The sequence below is a fragment of the Chaetura pelagica genome, unplaced genomic scaffold (assembly GCF_000747805.2).
Source record: "Chaetura pelagica isolate M959 unplaced genomic scaffold, ChaPel_1.0 scaffold53, whole genome shotgun sequence".
Lineage (NCBI taxonomy): Eukaryota > Metazoa > Chordata > Aves > Apodiformes > Apodidae > Chaetura > Chaetura pelagica.
Genome location: NW_009952880.1, coordinates 2,911,746 through 2,930,440, shown reverse-complemented (window position 1 = coordinate 2,930,440; position 18,695 = coordinate 2,911,746).

Genomic DNA, 18,695 nt, shown 5'->3' with positions numbered 1-18,695 from the left:
AGCCTGAAACTAACACTAAGTAACTGAGGGCTGTGTGGCTGACCTTTAATCATGGATGTTTATAAATGTTGTTTGACATTGATCAAGAGTACATGTGATGAGAAACACAGACTTGCTCATGATACTTAGCATCCTTCTAGAGCAGACAGGGCTTTACAGCCACTAGTGTTCTCCATGCAAGGATTCCTAAATTAAACCATTCTGCTACTCTCTTGGAATACTTTCCCCTTCTCTGCCTTACAGTGCCCAGGTAGGGCTGGCAACTATTTGTACAATTTAGTTATCTAGGTTTGGGAATGAACTGATGCAGGGTAAAACCCACCAAAAGAAACATGGGTTTATTCCTCCAGCTGGATCAGTTCCTACATCCTGTGCACTGGGCAGCCATACAGAAACTTGTGCCAGCACAACGCAAGAAGCACCAGGCAGGAGAAAAAAGAAGGGAAAGGATGAGGGTTGCTTTTTTGGATGGCTGTGCCAACTTTGCATGTGTGTTGAATCAGTCTAAGGAAATTATTCACAATAATGCTGTTTGAATTCAGGAGTCCCAGCACTGGCTAAAATGGGTGGATTGGCATGTTTATCATCAGCTTGTGCTCCAGTGTTAATATTCTGCTTTTCCAAGGCAAAAGTTAAATGTTCTCCCTTAAAGTGGGTATTTCTATGACAGAGCTCAAGTCCAACCTCTGCCAGAGGATGTGTCTGCACTAGCTTTCGGTTCATTTTGTGAAAGTTAATACATCCAGTGCTTGTGTTACTTGAGAGTGAGCCAGAATAAGAGTCAACGTGCACTTCACAGGCAGCGTGTACCACACATTGCAGTGGATTGTTAATTCTGAAACGAAGGGATTGGAACACCAGAAACTGTTCCACTGCTGAGCATTTTTGCAGAAAAGTTCAGCTAAATCTGGTTTTGTACAAATTAAGCTGCTTCTCATATTCCTTGACTACGGGACTAATCTCCAAAACAAAAGAAATGCTGATGTTTAAGGAATAAGAGACCACAGTCAATGTTGTGAGAAAAAATAGAAGTAGTTTAGCATTTGGATTCAAAAGCCAGATTTGATGCTTAACTTAGGAATGTTTCTCTGATTGGTCAAGTAACTGATGAGAGACCATGAAAATAAACCAAATGTACCATTTTGCATTTTGTAGTTACATGAATGCAAACTTGTAGCTAGTCTTGGTGATGCTGAGGGAGGCAGCAATGAGCCAGAAAAGGCAGGAAAAGGTTTGTTATGGTGGCAGCTCCTTAGCAACACAAGCTGCAGGTTTTTCTTGATCATTTCTCAAGACTGAAATAAGTGTGGAAGACACCAGGTGCTTCCAGTACAAAGTTTCATCTTCACATCTGTCAGAAGCAGTTCCAGTTCATTAATTGTGTCCAGCTGCTCCCCGCAGCGTGGACTGGGGCTGGGAACTCTGTTGCTTCTGCCGCTGAGCTTGTGGAATTACAGGGAGGCTATGCTGGGAGCTGAGCAGGTAGCCCTAGGGCTAAAAAGGTTTAAAACTAAATCCAAGCAGAGCAGACCCACCGCATGTGAGAGGAATGTGTCAGGAATACTTAAACCACCTCTCCTGTGAGCAGCAAAGGCTCTCTGTGCTGCAGGCACTGTCATTCCCCTGTCTCGCTGTACTGGTCCTTGGCAGGGCTTACGTGGACATTGGAGCATTGCAGATATTTGACAGGTTTTATTGATTACCAACAAGCTGCTTCTGATGAGGCACAACTGAGCAAGCAGCTTAGTCTCTGGTGCTCACAGCTGCAGAGGAAGTTTTCGACGCAGCTCGTACTCTCCGTCCTAATGGCCAAGGGCTGCTCCATGCAGGGCAGGTCCCAGTCTCTCCCAACACCCAGAGCCCGGGGAGAAGGAGGCTGAGCCTACCTCTGGGAGGAGCATTAGGTCTAGCTAGATAGGTACATATGTCACCTTACCTCAAATTATTTTGCATTTACGGCAGACTTTGTTCTTATGAGCCAGTAAGTGCTGTTCCTGTTCAGAAGAGGCCTTTCTGGATCAGTATAATGCACAGATCATTCATGCCCTGAGGGAAACAGAAGGGGGACCAAATCCAGCCAGATGTGGTGGGCATTCATACAGCAGAGCCATAAGACTCTGAAGCCCAGAGGCTGGACTGGAAGTGAGAGAACTGTGGGTTTTCATCACAAACAAAGTGGAGGCATAAGGTCTGCCAGCTGTGGAGGTGGATGCAGCAGGATGAGAGCCAGGGCCTGCAGTTTGGCTGCTGGGACAAGGATATGACAAAGTTACCCGCCAGCTCAGAAGATCCATGGGTACAAACATGAACATGATGTCCATGTGGTTGTTCTTCAAAACACCTCTCCATTTATGTGGTCCTGAGGCCCAGTTTTTTTGCTGTAACAGACAGTTTTCTGCTTCATTTTAGGGCCAAGACTTATTTCTGTCAGAGGACCAGATTTCTGGAATGAAGGCTACGTGTGCTTACTCTGTATTGTAAAGCAAAGCACACCTTTACCTCACATGCAAATCAGTGGAAAAACAGAAGCAAAACATAATCACTATACTGGAAAGAAAGATGAGACTACTCTTGATCTTCAGATTCTGGTGGTTACATGCTCCTGCCTCATAAGTGTGGCATTTCTATTTTTGTATTAATGTGCGTAGGTTTAGTTAACAACTAAAAAGCAGCAATTTTTTGAACCTGACACTTCCTTATGGGAAGAGGATCTGGGTTGCAGAATGTCTGGGTACGTGGCAATGAGATACGTGATCTGTGAAGAAAATGGGCACATGGTATCAATGTGTGTGCCTGGTTGGAGGAGATGGCACTATTTAAGAGGGGCACCCTCAAACAGGACTGGAGTAGAAGGTCTTAAGGTTGCTTAAAGAATCACCAAGGACCAATATTTATAGGTTCTCAAGATGACTGACTTTGGTCAGTATTTTTCCATGATAGCCACCATTTGGGTTAGGTCATCTTTGGCAACAGTGGCCTATCAGAGTGGGCTTGTGATCTGAGCAGGAGGGGTCTTAGGTACATTGCACAAACAACAGAGTTCCAGGTACAGTTGGGGAGTGCCTTATCACCCAAAATCACTGTATTTGCACTAGGACTAGAAGGTACCAAATTGTTTCAACTCACTGCTGCCATAGGCAAGGTCAGAAAGCTCTGGATTGCCTCAGCCTACTGCACTTGCTATTGAAACTAGAACAATGTTGGGCTCTCTGCACTTGTAACTAAAGCAAAACCAATGCTGGCTCATGTTGATGTTGCAATGTGGCTCAGTGAATGGGGGGGTCTGCACCACCACAGTACCACAGCTGTTGGATTGCTGTGGTGTAGTGACTGACTCACATATCATGTCTGAGTACACAGGTTAAAACCTTGGCTTGAGGCTTCTTCTGCCCAAAGGGAAAAAGGACGCCCTTCTATGGTTGCCCCAGCTCTAGTACTCAACTGTGAGCTGCCAAGAGCTCCCTGACAGCCTTGGACACAAGGACAAGTGTGTAAACTCCTCCATGAATGGCGCTTGACATGTTACCTGGACTACAAAGCGCCAACTCTCCCTCCTCTCCAGCAGAGGAATTTCTCAGCCTGTCCTACTAAAAAGCCTGATGTTGGCTAACCAGCATAACACCCATGTGAAAGAGCCCATGAAGATGACTGAGGTCTGTGCCCTGACTTTTCACTCCTACATCTCATCCCCTCAAGCACATCACAGCTGCAGAGAAAAGCCTGTGCTGTGTGTGTTCCCCAACACAGCACAACCTGCCGGTGGCACAGGTGAGGAGTAAAGTGGAGAGATCATATCTCATCAGAAGCTTCACAGTTAGGACAGAGTCCTTGCACCCAAGTCACTGATGCACTATAGGATCTTTATCATTTGGGTAAGACTTAGAGAACCAGGACAAGGCTCATGGACAAAAAGAACATCTTTATGCTCTGTAGTAGGAATGGGGAAAAAAATGCATCTTTTAAGCAGAAATCAAGCTGGTTTCACCTGGAAGTTGCACAGGTGTGAGCAATGAATGCTCATTCATAACTCCCTTCCACCTACTGCAATGGAGAGGTACCAAGCTAGCATCAGGTATTAAATCCAAAGAGGTAAGTTAAAATGTGACAGTAAATTTAGAATGGACATGTCAAGAAAAAAAAATAAATAAAAAAAATAATGGCTTAAGGTCATTGGACCAGCCTGCTACAAAAACTGTCTATTATTTGAAAACTTCAGTTTCTAATGATTGCTGTCCAAAATCATTGGGTACAAAGCACAGGACAGAGAAATACAGTTAAACCAAGAGGTATAGGTAGCAATGAGGTGCTATGTTTATGAAGTTTGATTGCAGAAATAATTGGCTCATAATTGGACAAATCATCATCACAACACATAGTCTGTATGTATTTAAAACACAACCTCCTATAATCAGATTCTAGATACCAGTTAAATATATCAAGAGTAGCTAGCTTTTAAAATAATCCCTTACTGTTGTTTCTCCATTTTTTATTTATTTTTTTTTTCCCATCAATCAACTAAATTAGATCTTCTTTTTCTGGCCTAGGGCTTAGAGAACAATGTTGGGCTCTCTGCACTTGTAACTAAAGCAAAACCAATGCTGGCTCATGTTGATGTTGCAATGTGGCTCAGTGAATGGGGGGGTCTGCACCACCACAGTACCACAGCTGTTGGATTGCTGTGGTGTAGTGACTGACTCACATATCATGTCTGAGTACACAGGTTAAAACCTTGGCTTGAGGCTTCTTCTGCCCAAAGGGAAAAAGGACGCCCTTCTATGGTTGCCCCAGCTCTAGTACTCAACTGTGAGCTGCCAAGAGCTCCCTGACAGCCTTGGACACAAGGACAAGTGTGTAAACTCCTCCATGAATGGCGCTTGACATGTTACCTGGACTACAAAGCGCCAACTCTCCCTCCTCTCCAGCAGAGGAATTTCTCAGCCTGTCCTACTAAAAAGCCTGATGTTGGCTAACCAGCATAACACCCATGTGAAAGAGCCCATGAAGATGACTGAGGTCTGTGCCCTGACTTTTCACTCCTACATCTCATCCCCTCAAGCACATCACAGCTGCAGAGAAAAGCCTGTGCTGTGTGTGTTCCCCAACACAGCACAACCTGCCGGTGGCACAGGTGAGGAGTAAAGTGGAGAGATCATATCTCATCAGAAGCTTCACAGTTAGGACAGAGTCCTTGCACCCAAGTCACTGATGCACTATAGGATCTTTATCATTTGGGTAAGACTTAGAGAACCAGGACAAGGCTCATGGACAAAAAGAACATCTTTATGCTCTGTAGTAGGAATGGGGAAAAAAATGCATCTTTTAAGCAGAAATCAAGCTGGTTTCACCTGGAAGTTGCACAGGTGTGAGCAATGAATGCTCATTCATAACTCCCTTCCACCTACTGCAATGGAGAGGTACCAAGCTAGCATCAGGTATTAAATCCAAAGAGGTAAGTTAAAATGTGACAGTAAATTTAGAATGGACATGTCAAGAAAAAAAAATAAATAAAAAAAATAATGGCTTAAGGTCATTGGACCAGCCTGCTACAAAAACTGTCTATTATTTGAAAACTTCAGTTTCTAATGATTGCTGTCCAAAATCATTGGGTACAAAGCACAGGACAGAGAAATACAGTTAAACCAAGAGGTATAGGTAGCAATGAGGTGCTATGTTTATGAAGTTTGATTGCAGAAATAATTGGCTCATAATTGGACAAATCATCATCACAACACATAGTCTGTATGTATTTAAAACACAACCTCCTATAATCAGATTCTAGATACCAGTTAAATATATCAAGAGTAGCTAGCTTTTAAAATAATCCCTTACTGTTGTTTCTCCATTTTTTATTTATTTTTTTTTTCCCATCAATCAACTAAATTAGATCTTCTTTTTCTGGCCTAGGGCTTAGGAGCACAATAAAGTCTGGCAGGTATGAGTTCTTGATGAAAGGCATGTAACACTGGGCAAAAGGCCAAAAAAAAATTTTTTTTTTCCCATCAATCAACTAAATTAGATCTTCTTTTTCTGGCCTAGGGCTTAGGAGCACAATAAAGTCTGGCAGGTATGAGTTCTTGATGAAAGGCATGTAACACTGGGCAAAAGGCCAAAAAAAAAAAAAAAAAAAAAGCAAAAAGATTTAAAGGAGTTAATTTCCTCCTGACTGAAGGATCTGTGTGAGGTCACATGTATTTATCTTCCATTGTGACTCCATATTTCCTTCTAGAAGGGGAAGGAAACTTGTCTTCATGGCATTTCTACCATGATGTTTTAATTTTAGAGGACCTCACTAAAAAATAAAGACCAAGAATCTAAGCAGTCCAGGAAAGGATCTTCAGTTCTTGAAATATTTAAAATACTATGAAGTGGAAGCAGTACACAGAAAAATGTCATCAACTTTCTGCTACCAACCTAAATATCTGTCTGCACCACCACTGAGGACTAAGCTAACCTACTCCCTGCATGGATCAGTGTAACAGAGCCAGAAACCTTTCTTGGAAAAAGTCTTTCTCAGAAATCACATTCCTGAGAATATTTATCCTGAATCTGCAACTGTAGTCACTTGGCTCTCAGTTATTTTTCTCCAGTGTTGGCAATTTGTTGTTTCTCTCATGCTCATCTGGCTCTGTTTTGCTTAATCATGGTGCCTCCCAAAGGTCTGCACTAATGAGTTTCTGCATTTGTACCATATGCTTTCTCTGCCATGGAGAAGTTTAGTTATATAGAAAACAGATTTTGAGACTCTTTCTATTCCCCTCCTTATTCTCACATCTGAAAGGCCTTCTGGGCAGAGGAGGCTTCTTGGGTCCCTTCACCCTGATAAGTTGTATTCAGACCACATCATAACAATGTTCCTGTGTAATTTAGATATGTGGCAAAACTTAAAAGCAATTGTCCAGTTCCTTCTTGATTTGTATTTAGGCTAACTACCTTTTTTGGGGCTTTCATTTGAAATCCCAGAGGCCAAGTTCATCCACACACTCAAAAAATGGTGGCAACTCTGGGTGATAAGAAGCTATTGAAGGAGCTACGCTTCTCAAGGTGGTGGTTGCAGCCAGGTGGGTTGGGGAATGACTGCTCCTGAACAAGGGGAGGTTTCAGAAGGTTTTAGGAGGCTTGAGGAAGGTAGACCATCAGCACTGGAGCACAAACCTCCCAGGGAAGGCCAAGCCACCTGTCCTGGAGGTAACCACAGCTAGTAAAGGGAATCACCCAAACTACTCAACTGATAAAAACAACTCGTTAAGAGCTAAGTCTCCTGGACAGAGAATGTCAAATATAATTTTAAATTATCCAGTTAGGATACAGCCTAGAAGGGAATGTTCTTTACAAGAAAGTCCTTGGAGGACTATTATTCCCACCCTTTCTGGCAGTTGTTCTCTCTCCACTCCCATAAATTCCCAGATCAGGGCACTTCTGGCACAAACCTGCTATCACCAGCAACACTTAGCTTAGTGAAGCATCACAAATCCAGCTCCAGTAGCACAGAGTACCCTCCTGCATTGTCCCCATAAGAATCACTTAGTTTCTAGTTTGTTCTTGTAGGTGCAATGGAATCAGTATTCAAACTACATTCCAGTTCTTCAGACTGTGCATCAGGTTGAAAGTCCACATGAGTGTTGTTTGCTAATCAAAGTCCTGCACAGCCTGTTCTGGGGTACAAAATGATACCCATTGGCTGGAATGTAAGGACATATGGAAGAACCTGGTGGTTTTGGTCCTAAGAGCAGCAGGAAGGAGGACATCTCACTCTAATAGAGCTGTGTCAGGAAACCTTCCAGGCAGGGAGCCATTCATGCACTGTCCATGCATGAAGTATGTGAAGATGTTGACTGACTGGTGGCTTGGACATACACTAGGGCTGGGGAAATTATGCAGAGGACCTCGTTTTGGTGACAACTGGGAACATGTGGCAGAACAGATTTTTTCAGAATAATTTTGGGGAGGAACAATTTTCCAGTAGTGAAGGACTTATTAGTTTAGGTTTATTTTTTTGTTTGATTAACAACAGCTTCTTCATATCCTCCAGAAAGAGACTATTTTCTTTGTCTAGAGGCTGTCATTTCTCACCGTGTTCATTGCTGGAGACTCAGGCAGGTCTGATGTACTTTGTCATCGCTGCAGAGCAGCATCCAGGACAGCTTACCTCCTTAGCAGTGGTGTCAATTACAGTCCATCACAGGGTTGTGCTGGACCTACCTTTGAATCCCTTTATGGCACTGAGATTAATATCTCAGACCCTCTTGGTGATGATTCTCACCTAACATAAGAGACTCACCACAGCTGAAGCTCACCAGTGATGTCCTGCTCTCTCTACTTTGCATATCTAGTGGCAAGTTAGAGAATTAACACCAGAGGATGGTGTTTTATTCTGAGACATTAACTAACTTTCAGGCAATGGTACAAAATCTTAGCTGATTAGGTACTGCCAGGAGAGCAGACGATAAAATGGTGTCCCCAAGACACCCATTCCTGTTCGTCTCCTGAAGTTATTGCTGCTACTTTATTTTACAGCATTTGAGATTTTGCCAGGTGTTTGTCATAAGTTTTTTTTCAATTACTATGAATTTTCTGACTGTCTAATTTTGTGTTCTTTTGCCTGGTCTTACAGACACTTCCCACTGTTCAGCATGCTCCAGTGTAAACACTGGTCTTTCCCCTAATAAATAACTTGACTATCAGTTATACAAGCTCAGAATTTTCATAAGCTGGTCAGACTTTTTGAAGCAGATCAAACCATGTTGCATTAATGTATGAGAAGAGTCTTAATCTACTTTTATATCCATTTTCAATGAGCCACAATTTTCTCTGAAGGATCTAGCTAAAACCTTTGTCTCCCAACTTGAAATATATTTCTGAAAGTAATAAAATGTTCCATTAGATTAGCAAAGTAGATATCAAATTTTATTTTTCTGCGTATCATAACTTCTCATCCCTCTAGGGATGTCTTCTGTGTATCCTTGCAAACTTGATAAATGAAGTACGAGTCCAACTGATGTTCCACCTTCAGAGCAGGGTTATTATAAAACAGAGGAAAAAGAACGTTCCTACAGTAAGTGGAAACAGAAGAGAATCTCCTTGAGTTCTCAGCATACTTGGAAATCTGTGGCAAAAACTAGGACAAGGTATTTTACTCCTGTATGTGCACAAAACAGAAAGGGCAGCTTGCCATACACTTTTGTCATTTAGAGAAAACATCCCCATGATGGATGGCACAACTATATGGAACAGAACAGAGACTGGTGATAAATTCAATGTGCAGCTTTGACCTACTGTCTTTCGAGTACTCCATCTCCTTGGGCCTTTCCAATATCAGATGTCCTGGCTTCCTCAGCTGTGGCTCTGTCTTCCTCTATTTCTTTTCCTTTATTAAATTCAAACTATAGGAAAAATGTTTGGTTCTTTTCATCCAGATAGGGAGATCTCACCTGCTCTAGGCCAAAGTCAGCTGAAAGTCTATCTGATACTAGTGGAAACCTTGCTACATGGACAAAAAAATATATCTGGGATAATGTAGCATCTTGTCACATTAAGCAAAAATTGGCTGAAATGGCAGCACTGTTGAAGTGAGTGGAAACTTCCCCATGGATTTCAGTGAAGTTGGAGCTTAAGTTCTGGAGTTTGGGACCACGGAGCTGTGCTGTCTTGGGGGGACACTGTGGTCTTGGCCAGAAACACTGTACTTCGGGTCCCATGGAAGCTGGTGCTGTGTCACTGCTCACTCTTGCTCACCACCAGTTTTTTAACAAAATAGATATGACCCTCTCTAAGTAAGCCCAGAGGACTGTTGGACTGCTGTCAGCCACTCTTTCACTCTCTCCTTGTTCCTTATGCCAAGAGAATACAAAGAACAGTCAAACATTAAAATTATGAGGCCATGGCCAATTTCGTCAGTTAGCTTATGTGCTGTCCTTTTGCTCTAGCTGGCAGAGAAGGAGGGAGTCCTAGCAGTGACTTCCTCATCTGAGCCACCACCAACGTGTGACAATTGCTGGAGACAGGAGCACAGAGAAGTATCTCCTTCCTCTGAAATGTAAACCTACCAAATACTACAAATATCTGGTGCAATTAAGCCATAGTCCAGAGAAGGAAGACCACTCCTTAATTTTTTACAGGGTGAACAAGATAGATAGAAGGGATGATGTCTTTTGGGATTTAAAAGAGACATGGGCTGCCTTTGGCATTAGCCACTCTCTGGCCCAAGGGACTTAGGCAGAGAATGGAAAGCTCTTGGTGAGTATCATAGCTCAATACTGATCACTAGTCTGTTATTTCCTTTCCCTGTTTTGTTGTCCTGTTGTAGCTGTTGTGTGCTAGTTGTTCCCATGCCCATGGAAATCTTCATGGTCACCCTCCTCTCAAGGTGTTTGGGGTGGTGAAGGCAGGTGAGGAGGGCATGTGCTGTAACAGAAAGCTGTCCTCAAATCCTAAGGTTCAGATTTCTTCTAGTCAGAAGACTAGACTTCTATCTGCTCAACAGGTATGTTAAAAAAAAATAATTCTGTGGGAAATGGATCTGGTCTCTGTCAAAGAGCAGGAATTTGGGTGAGATTTTTGATCCTTCCTTAAAATAACCTCAGACAAAACGGCGTCTTCCTTGGACAATGTTTCCATCCAGATACGCAGGCAACCAAGGTACAATGGGGCTCTCTGATGCACTCTGAGTGTATCTCATTCTCCTGCCACTTTGTCAGAAGCAAAATAAAAATGGTCTTGATGCTGAGTAAGCTACCTTGATGTATGACACCTGGCCCGTGCAGTGGTCAGTCTGGTGATCAGACACATTCCTAGAAGAAGACTCCCAGATATCTGGGATGTCTTGTCCTAACCAAACCTGCAGGCACCCAGCCCTGGATGTTGTTGAAAGCAGGACATGAGACTGAGCAGACCCTGGGTTTGGTCTCCTGCTCTTAAAAACCCTCTACTTTCTTGAAACACATCCTGCCCACCTCCTCCTGCCAAGCTCCAACCTGAACAATGGATCCTGCTTCCTAGAACCAAGCCAGGGCTGGCACAACATTCACATCTGATGGAAACAACAGCTTTTTTACTCCTAAAATGATTTGCTGAACTTGAAATAGGAGTGCTTGGCACAGAAAGATGCATGCCAGACACACAGACCAAGCCAAGGAGTTCTGGGATACCTCATGCCTACTAACAGGTGCAGTGAGAAAAAAAGCCACCCATTTCCCTCTAAAATGTCCCTCTGTGTGCAGGTAATAAGGATATGCAGCCTGAATTGTGATAGTAGTTGGAAATGTTTTAAAATCCATTTGCAGGTCACATCTAGCAGGCAGGCAGGCTGTCATCAGCTCTGATTTTGCCATTTCATTTCCACTCACTCATTTATGTGAAAGGAACCTGGAGCGCCCTGGGCCATGATCTGCTCAGTTCTATTTTTGGCTGTCTCCTTTCTGAGGTAGGCAGCTCTCATCTGGAGTTGTTTTCCAATTATCACTTGTTGAGACATAGCCCCTGGTTATATTACAAAGAGAATCAGGTGGCAAGTACATATTTACAAGTCTTTATTCTAAGGCACAGGAATACCTCATTGATCTGAGCTTTGAACCGAATTGGTGGGGACTCGCAGGAATCACATTTCTCCTGGTTGAGTTGACCCAGACTCTTACTCTTCCATGGCAGATACAGAAAATTAAGTATAATCTAATTTACTTGTGTGAGTGAATAGAGTGATGATGGTCCAGCATACAAAATTTAAAATAATCAATTGCCTCCTACAATATATTGTAAAGTTCCCATTTTATTTTAAATTAAACAAGTGTTTTTCTAGTTACCGTTCACCCACTGCACACCAAGCTGTGACCCAGCTGCTTCCTTCATTTCAAAAGCTTAATAATTTTGGTGTATATTAGTTTGTAAAGCACTTTATCAGGAAAGCATGGATTTGTGGGTGAGCCAGCAGTGCTGTGGCCTTTCTGTTTGCTCTGTCCCACTCACAAGATGCATGGAATTACCTTTGAACTCTCTCAGCAGGGTAAGTTTCAAAACTGGAAAAGGTGTGACAATAAAGGAAGTATTTCCATGACCAGAGAGCAGATGGACTTGTTCCGCATCAAAAATTAGCTCAAATATTGACAGCATTACAATAACGTATCAAATACAAGACAACAAAACCTTGGGGATGCCATGCCAGCTCTTGGCAAACTGCACTGTGGGCCAAGAAAAGCCACCTTCCTTCCCTGTCATCTGCTGTCCTGGCAGAGTCCCAGGGCAGTTCACAGGAGTCCCCAGTGTATCCCAGACACAACAGTGGGACCAGCAGGGTCTTGCTTGGAGCAGCCTTGTCAGTGGAGGCTCCCGTTTGTGTGAACGTGCAGGACCAGCTTGGTGAAACTTCCAGCAACTGGTTTTCTTCCTTTCTCCAAGGTCCCAAAAGTGGCAGAAGTCCTGATGAGAGCTGCTGAGAAGAGAGGTTTTCTTTTGCTGACTCTGCGGGTGTTTCATGGCTCATAACCTTTGATTTTTTTTGGCAGCCACCTTTTCCTTTGCACCAGTGAGGTCAGCAGCTGTCTCTTCTCCCTGAAGCTTGAACAAATTTGACATAATTCTGCAGTTTCAGTTACTTTGGTGAGCAATTTAGCCCAAGATCTTTACACCAGCTGTTTTCCTCTTCCAGCTGTTTGCACATATCTGATGGAATGATTTCATAAGAGTAGCTTCAAGCTCATTGTAGCCAATGCCCCAGTTTCTTTCACAAGTCACTGAGATGCAGTTAATTTTCTTCCTTGTAGCTTTGGTGTTCGATATTGAGCAGCACTGACATTCTGGTAACTTCTCGTCTTTTCTTACCCATCTTTTCATCTACAGATATCCTACTTTTTCTAGGCAAACAACACACCCATTATCCTCCTCCTTTCTATGCAGTGCTTGATTCAGAAAATCAAATTTGAGAACCAACTCATAGAGCTTGTCACCTTTGAATGCTTGTGTTCAGCCCATGGTTTTTCCTACAAACAAGAGTACCAGGTGTAAATATGATACTTGTATGGCCAGGGAAACCGAAGGAGAAAACCAGCATCCTTCTGACAGTGCCAGAAGGATTCACATAGTAAGTGTAGGAGGTCTCTGTTTAAAATGTGGGGACAGTAAAAAGCAAGGCCCACAGGCCTGAACTGTGCAGCCTTACTTTGTACCTGGGCATCCAGTACTGGAGGTTGCTATAACAGCTAACAGAAGGAGTGCTGAGAAAGAAACAAAAGCTATGATCATGCTGCAAAAAGCAAGGGCAACCAGTTGAAAAGTTCAGTAAAAGCACCAGATAATAGGAATGGAAAAAGCCATAAAAGTGTATGATTACTCTCTACAGAGGCTTGCAGTTGAAATTTCAATACAGCAAGTGGACTATTTCCTTGTGGACTGTAAGGAACTGTACAAATATGAACTATGACCATTATTCAAAGCCACCCTACTGAACTGTCTGACACTGGAAATCCATCTACCAGTAAGGACAGTTATTTTGTTCATGCCTAAATCATATTTCTGAACCTGTCACTAGTTAAGTTAGAAATAATTAAGTGATTCAATAGCATGTTTCTAGAAAAACAAGTAGAACAAGAAAACAGGGTCTTTTTCTCACATTCTTCTTTGTTTCCCACATTCCCTTCCATGCAGCTCTCACTCTCCATATATTATATGAGGGATTCATACTAATCTGAAGGAAGAATCAAGTGGCCTGGAAATACCTCATTGTAAATTACATGTGCACTTGGGCTTTTGACCCATAGAGGAGTCTGACAGAATAAACTGGTGTGGTGGATTTTATTGAAATGGGTTTTAATTAAAAGATTAAGTGAGGGAGCTTACTCTGAAGGCAGTAAGGGTTAATCTACTACATTTTGCTAAGTTAATTAAAAATGGAACAATCCCATGATTGCATCAGGGTTCCTATTATGACTAAATCAATAAACCAATGGGTTCAAATCATGGAATCACTAAATTAATGCAGCGAGTAATCAAATGAGTCCGGGGTTGGCAATGGAAGTAATTACTTTGTGTTTCAAGCTATCATGAGAGCAAGGGACAGAATTTAAGGAAAAGCCAGATTCCTTTCCATCTGAGGCTGCAGGCTGTATTCTTACCAGTGCATTAAATTATTTACCCAGTGAAGAAACATTTTGGTTTTAGAGCCATGCCAAGGAGATGTTGTAATCCCATCCTGTTTCATTTTGAGGAAATGCAATTTAGAGTGTTCTCAGCAGTTCCTCTTCAACGTGGCTTCTTCATGCTTGGCTGTTGCCAACAAGTTAACCATTCTCTCCAATTACCACAAAAGCTAGAAATTTCCCAGAGAAGGATAAAGACTCCTTCCATTAAGTGCAAAAAAGGTGACACAAATTGGAGCCCACTGTCCCCAGACCAATTGCTCGTTCCACTCCTGAAGCACTTGTTGCCATCAGCAAAATGCCAGGCATTGCCCATCTGACCAGTTTGCTTTGGGGAGAGGCTAGTCCACTGTTTCACAGGACACTTTACTTTCTTAATATATCCACGACTCTCAATTTGTTATTCCAGTATCAAACGTCCATCAAATTGTTTGTGGCACACAGAAAGCCCCTTGTATGGATGTCATGGAGCAGCCTCCCTACAGACTTCTGGATCAGGTTCTCTACAGTGACTGCTTTCCCTGTCCTCCCTGCCCACTAAGCAGCCAATTAAGTGGCAAGAATTCAGGAGACTTTGGAATAATTATTTTATTTTATGCTTGTTTATATGAAGTCCTTTTAAAATTCAAGCTGTCTTACTTCTCAGAAAAAAGACCTCAGTCTCCTTACTGTGGCTGTGGATTTCTTGCTGCCCAGCCTTTATGCAGGCAATTTCAGGGGAACATACTCTGTAAAACTAAATGCTAAGCTATTTTCCAAACTTTTCATGCATTTTCTTCTCAAGACAAAGTAGTACAAGGAAAACAGTGAGCTTTTGCTTGTGGAGATTTAGTTCAGGCTCCCCTAGTAAAGTTTTGAGAGCCATATATTTACAGGTGCTCAAGAGTCCTGACAGACAACTTGTAGGATTTTAAGTGCAGTCTTTACAGCTGATCTGTAAGCTTTTTAGTTTCTATAATCTCACTCTGATCATTGCCTTTAGAAATCAGGTGTAATGCCTAACGAGTGTGTTGTCCCAAAATCGGGGACTGTCAGCCAGTGTGCAAGAAGCTGATCCACACACAGAGGCAAGATACTTGCTTTAATATCCAGTTCTGCACAGAACAGGGAGCAGGGTGGTATTCCACAGAGCAAGCTCAGTTTCCCCAAATGCAAGAGCTACTTTTACACCCAAAAATGTGAGAAAGAACTTCACAGAAGCACAGAATCACAGAATTTTTTGAGTTGGAAGAGACCTTAAAGATCATCGAGTTCCAACCCCCTGCAGGGGCAGGGACACCTCCCACTAGAACAGGCTGCTCAGAGCCCCATCCAACCTGCCCTTGAACACCTCCAGGGATGGAGCCCCCACAACATCTCTGGGCAGCCTGTTCCAGTGTCTCACCACCTGTGAGACCAGTGGTGTCTCACCACTGAAGAATTTATGCCTGATCTCTAACCTAAATCTCTCTTCTTTCAGCTTAAAACAGTTGCCCCTTATCCTCTTACTGCAAGCCCCCTGTAAAAAGACCCTCTCCAGCTTTCCTGTAGGCCCTCTTCAGGTACTGGAAGGCCACGATGAGGTGCCCCTGGAGCTTTCTCTTTTTCAGACTGAACAACCCCAACCTGATCTCCAGCTCTGTCCTGTCACTGGCACACAGGATTGGTTACCAGTCCCTCACTTCCAGTTAAAGTGGCAATGCTCAGGGATTTCACCACACATGTTCCAAAAGTGGGTAACTTGTTGTTAGTAGGGGTCCCTCTAGCCTGCAGGTGTGAATTTTAGTATGCTAATGGATCATTAATATTATTAATACAGTGATTTCAATTACTGCATATGTTTTTAGCCAGTGCTCAAAGCTATAACCAAGACAAGCTGTGGGGAGTTCTCCTTTCCATCCCTTTTATCTGTCTAGCAGGTGTCCTGCAGGCCTGTCTCAAGGCCAGGCTGTTGACTAGCTGGGGAGTGTTTTTCTCTAATTGGAATCTGCTTTTGTCTAATTCTTACTGTTTCACTGTTATCTAGACCCTGTTTTTCTTCTTCATATTCTCTTTGATGTGAATTTTTTTTTTTTCCAAATGTGATTTTCCCCCAAAAGTTTACTTATTTCAACGAATAACTGATATCAAGTGGGTGTTTTGAGCAAGTGAAAACTGTCCCACTCATTTCCCTATGCTTAACACTACCGTTCCACCACCCATCCTGGCACTGAGCACCCTACTTTGTGAAGTGTCATGGCAGGTAGATTTTCCTTTGTTTACCCATTTTGGTGTATTGCTTCAGTGGAGAGGCTGACCATCACATGAACACACTCTTTAAGATAATATCAAATAATCTTTGATTATGATAAGATAAAACAATAACAAACAGTTAAGTTTTACCCCTTTCATGTAAATAGAAAAGTTACTTCTGCCTTTGTTTCCTTGTGTATAACATAAGGTAAGGAACTGTGCCCCTCCTTTGTTGAGGTTTGTCATCACAGGCACAGGCTAACACGAGAGAGAGGGTCACATCTTTCCTAGTCAGAGCAGCTCCACACCTGATGTCATGCCATCAATAATCAATACAATTCCTGTCCATGCACAGCAGATCCTGTGTGGTAACCAGATCACACTGAAGACTCAGAATAACCAAAGGACTTTTTCCAGCTGGAATTACTTCTATAGTGTAATGACTGGGAGTTCAGCTTGCTGGGCATAAATACATCATATTTGGCAGCACCCTGGGGTTGTGCCATCACCAGGTAACTCTAGAGGGCTGGGCAGGCAATGATAGCCCTGCCATAGACTTCTGTGTGACAAAGGAGGAATATATAGGCAGGCTAGTGCGCGTTACTGGATCTGACATATCTTTAATTAATTTGAAAAAATCCATGGTAAATTCATTAAGGCTTTTCCATGGGGGTCCTCTAACCAGAGTCCCACAGCTGGGATTTAGAGGTCTTGAGATGAGATGTAGTTTTCCCCTTGGATGAGGCCCAGGGAACACACTGGAAAAACAAATGTATGTTTTTCTCCTCATATTCCCTCTTTCTCTTTAAAACATTAAGGCTTAGATATTTTCTAGAGATAAATGGGCATGGTTTTGCTCTTTGCAGTAGAGCTGCAGTACCTTATGGAGGGCCTGTGCATTTTAAATCATGTCTGTTACGGCAGAGACAGAGGGGATGTTGCAAACCACTGTCTCTTCTGAAGGACCATATCCCCTCCAGCTCCTGCTCCACACCTGACTGCTCTCCCCACCTTCACTTTAAAGTCAAGCTTAGTGGAGGTTCTCTCACCCAGCAACACCTTGGTTCTGCCCTGGGGAAAAGTGCCTGAAGGAGCAAAGCTGCAGCTGGAGGCAGGGCAGTGCCCTGTGTCTGCCCTGGACAAGGTGGTGTGATCCTACTCACTGTGCTGAGCACAGGCACAGTTAAAGCTCACTGGGAGCTGCACCCTGGGGACCCCCTCTCACCTCTGTAGTCATTCCCAGGGCTCCTGGAAGGCTCAGGTTGCTCCACTCCCCTTCCAATTTGCAGCAAGAGCATAGGGACCCATATCCAACCTGGCCTCACAAATTCCCCCAGCCCTTCCCCAGAGCCTGTGTGGGCTTTGGGGTTTCCATTTAGATGCCCTCTGAAGTAATTAATACAGAGGGCTGTATGCTGGTTCTGCAGAGCCCATTAATCACTTTTGCTGAGACAGGGGGACTGTTTGTACAGAGTTTGCAGAGATTATCGCCCTGGCTCCAGGATTTGTCACGTTGCATTACAAATGATGTTTTAGTGAGCTCCTCAGTTCCCAGTGGGCCACAACCTGTCTAAGGCAAAGTCAAATATTGTTGAGCAGCAGTGGTTTCCCAAGAAGAGGCTTATCTGTTCCAGATTGCTTGATTATACAAATAGGACTTCTATATGAAATACAAATGCAATTAATTCCTCAAGGGTCACATTTGATAATGGCACAGAAATTAATCTTCAGTTGCAGAAATAACACTGGAGTTTAAGTAAAAGCCTGTAGAGATATCTGCTATCCCACCAAAAAGTATTGCTTTATTTCCCTTTTTAAAATAAACATGCTATTGTTCTTGTAACCTACTCAGATTTATTTGAAAATGTTTTAATAGGGGTTAATTCATTAGTAACTGAAGGTAAGAGTAGAGCAGCCATAGAACAGCTGACCTGCAAGCCAGTTCAAGCACTGTCCTTCAAGAGCAGGCTAAACCAGTGTTTCCAGCTTTCAGATCCACTCTCCCAGCCACAATCCAGTAGAAGGATGAACCAAGATGGAGTTTTACAAAGTAATTTAATGTGCCTAAATACTCTGGTGTGAGTTAGTCACCCAACACTGTCAGGGAGCTCATTCTAGGTAACGTACTGTGTCATTTCCCAGGGATGACTGGGAAAGTCCCGTGTGATTCTATGAGGAGATGCTGATCAGAAACCCATTCCTGGAAGAGTTTACCAGCAAGACAGTCAGATAAGGACAGTCATAAAGCCAAGAGCATTAGTGAAGAGTAGATGTTTTGAGGACTACAATACACCTTTTTCAACCATTTCTTCTGCTTTCAACTGAAGAGCAGAATTTCCAGTCTTAAGCTTTTACTTAAAC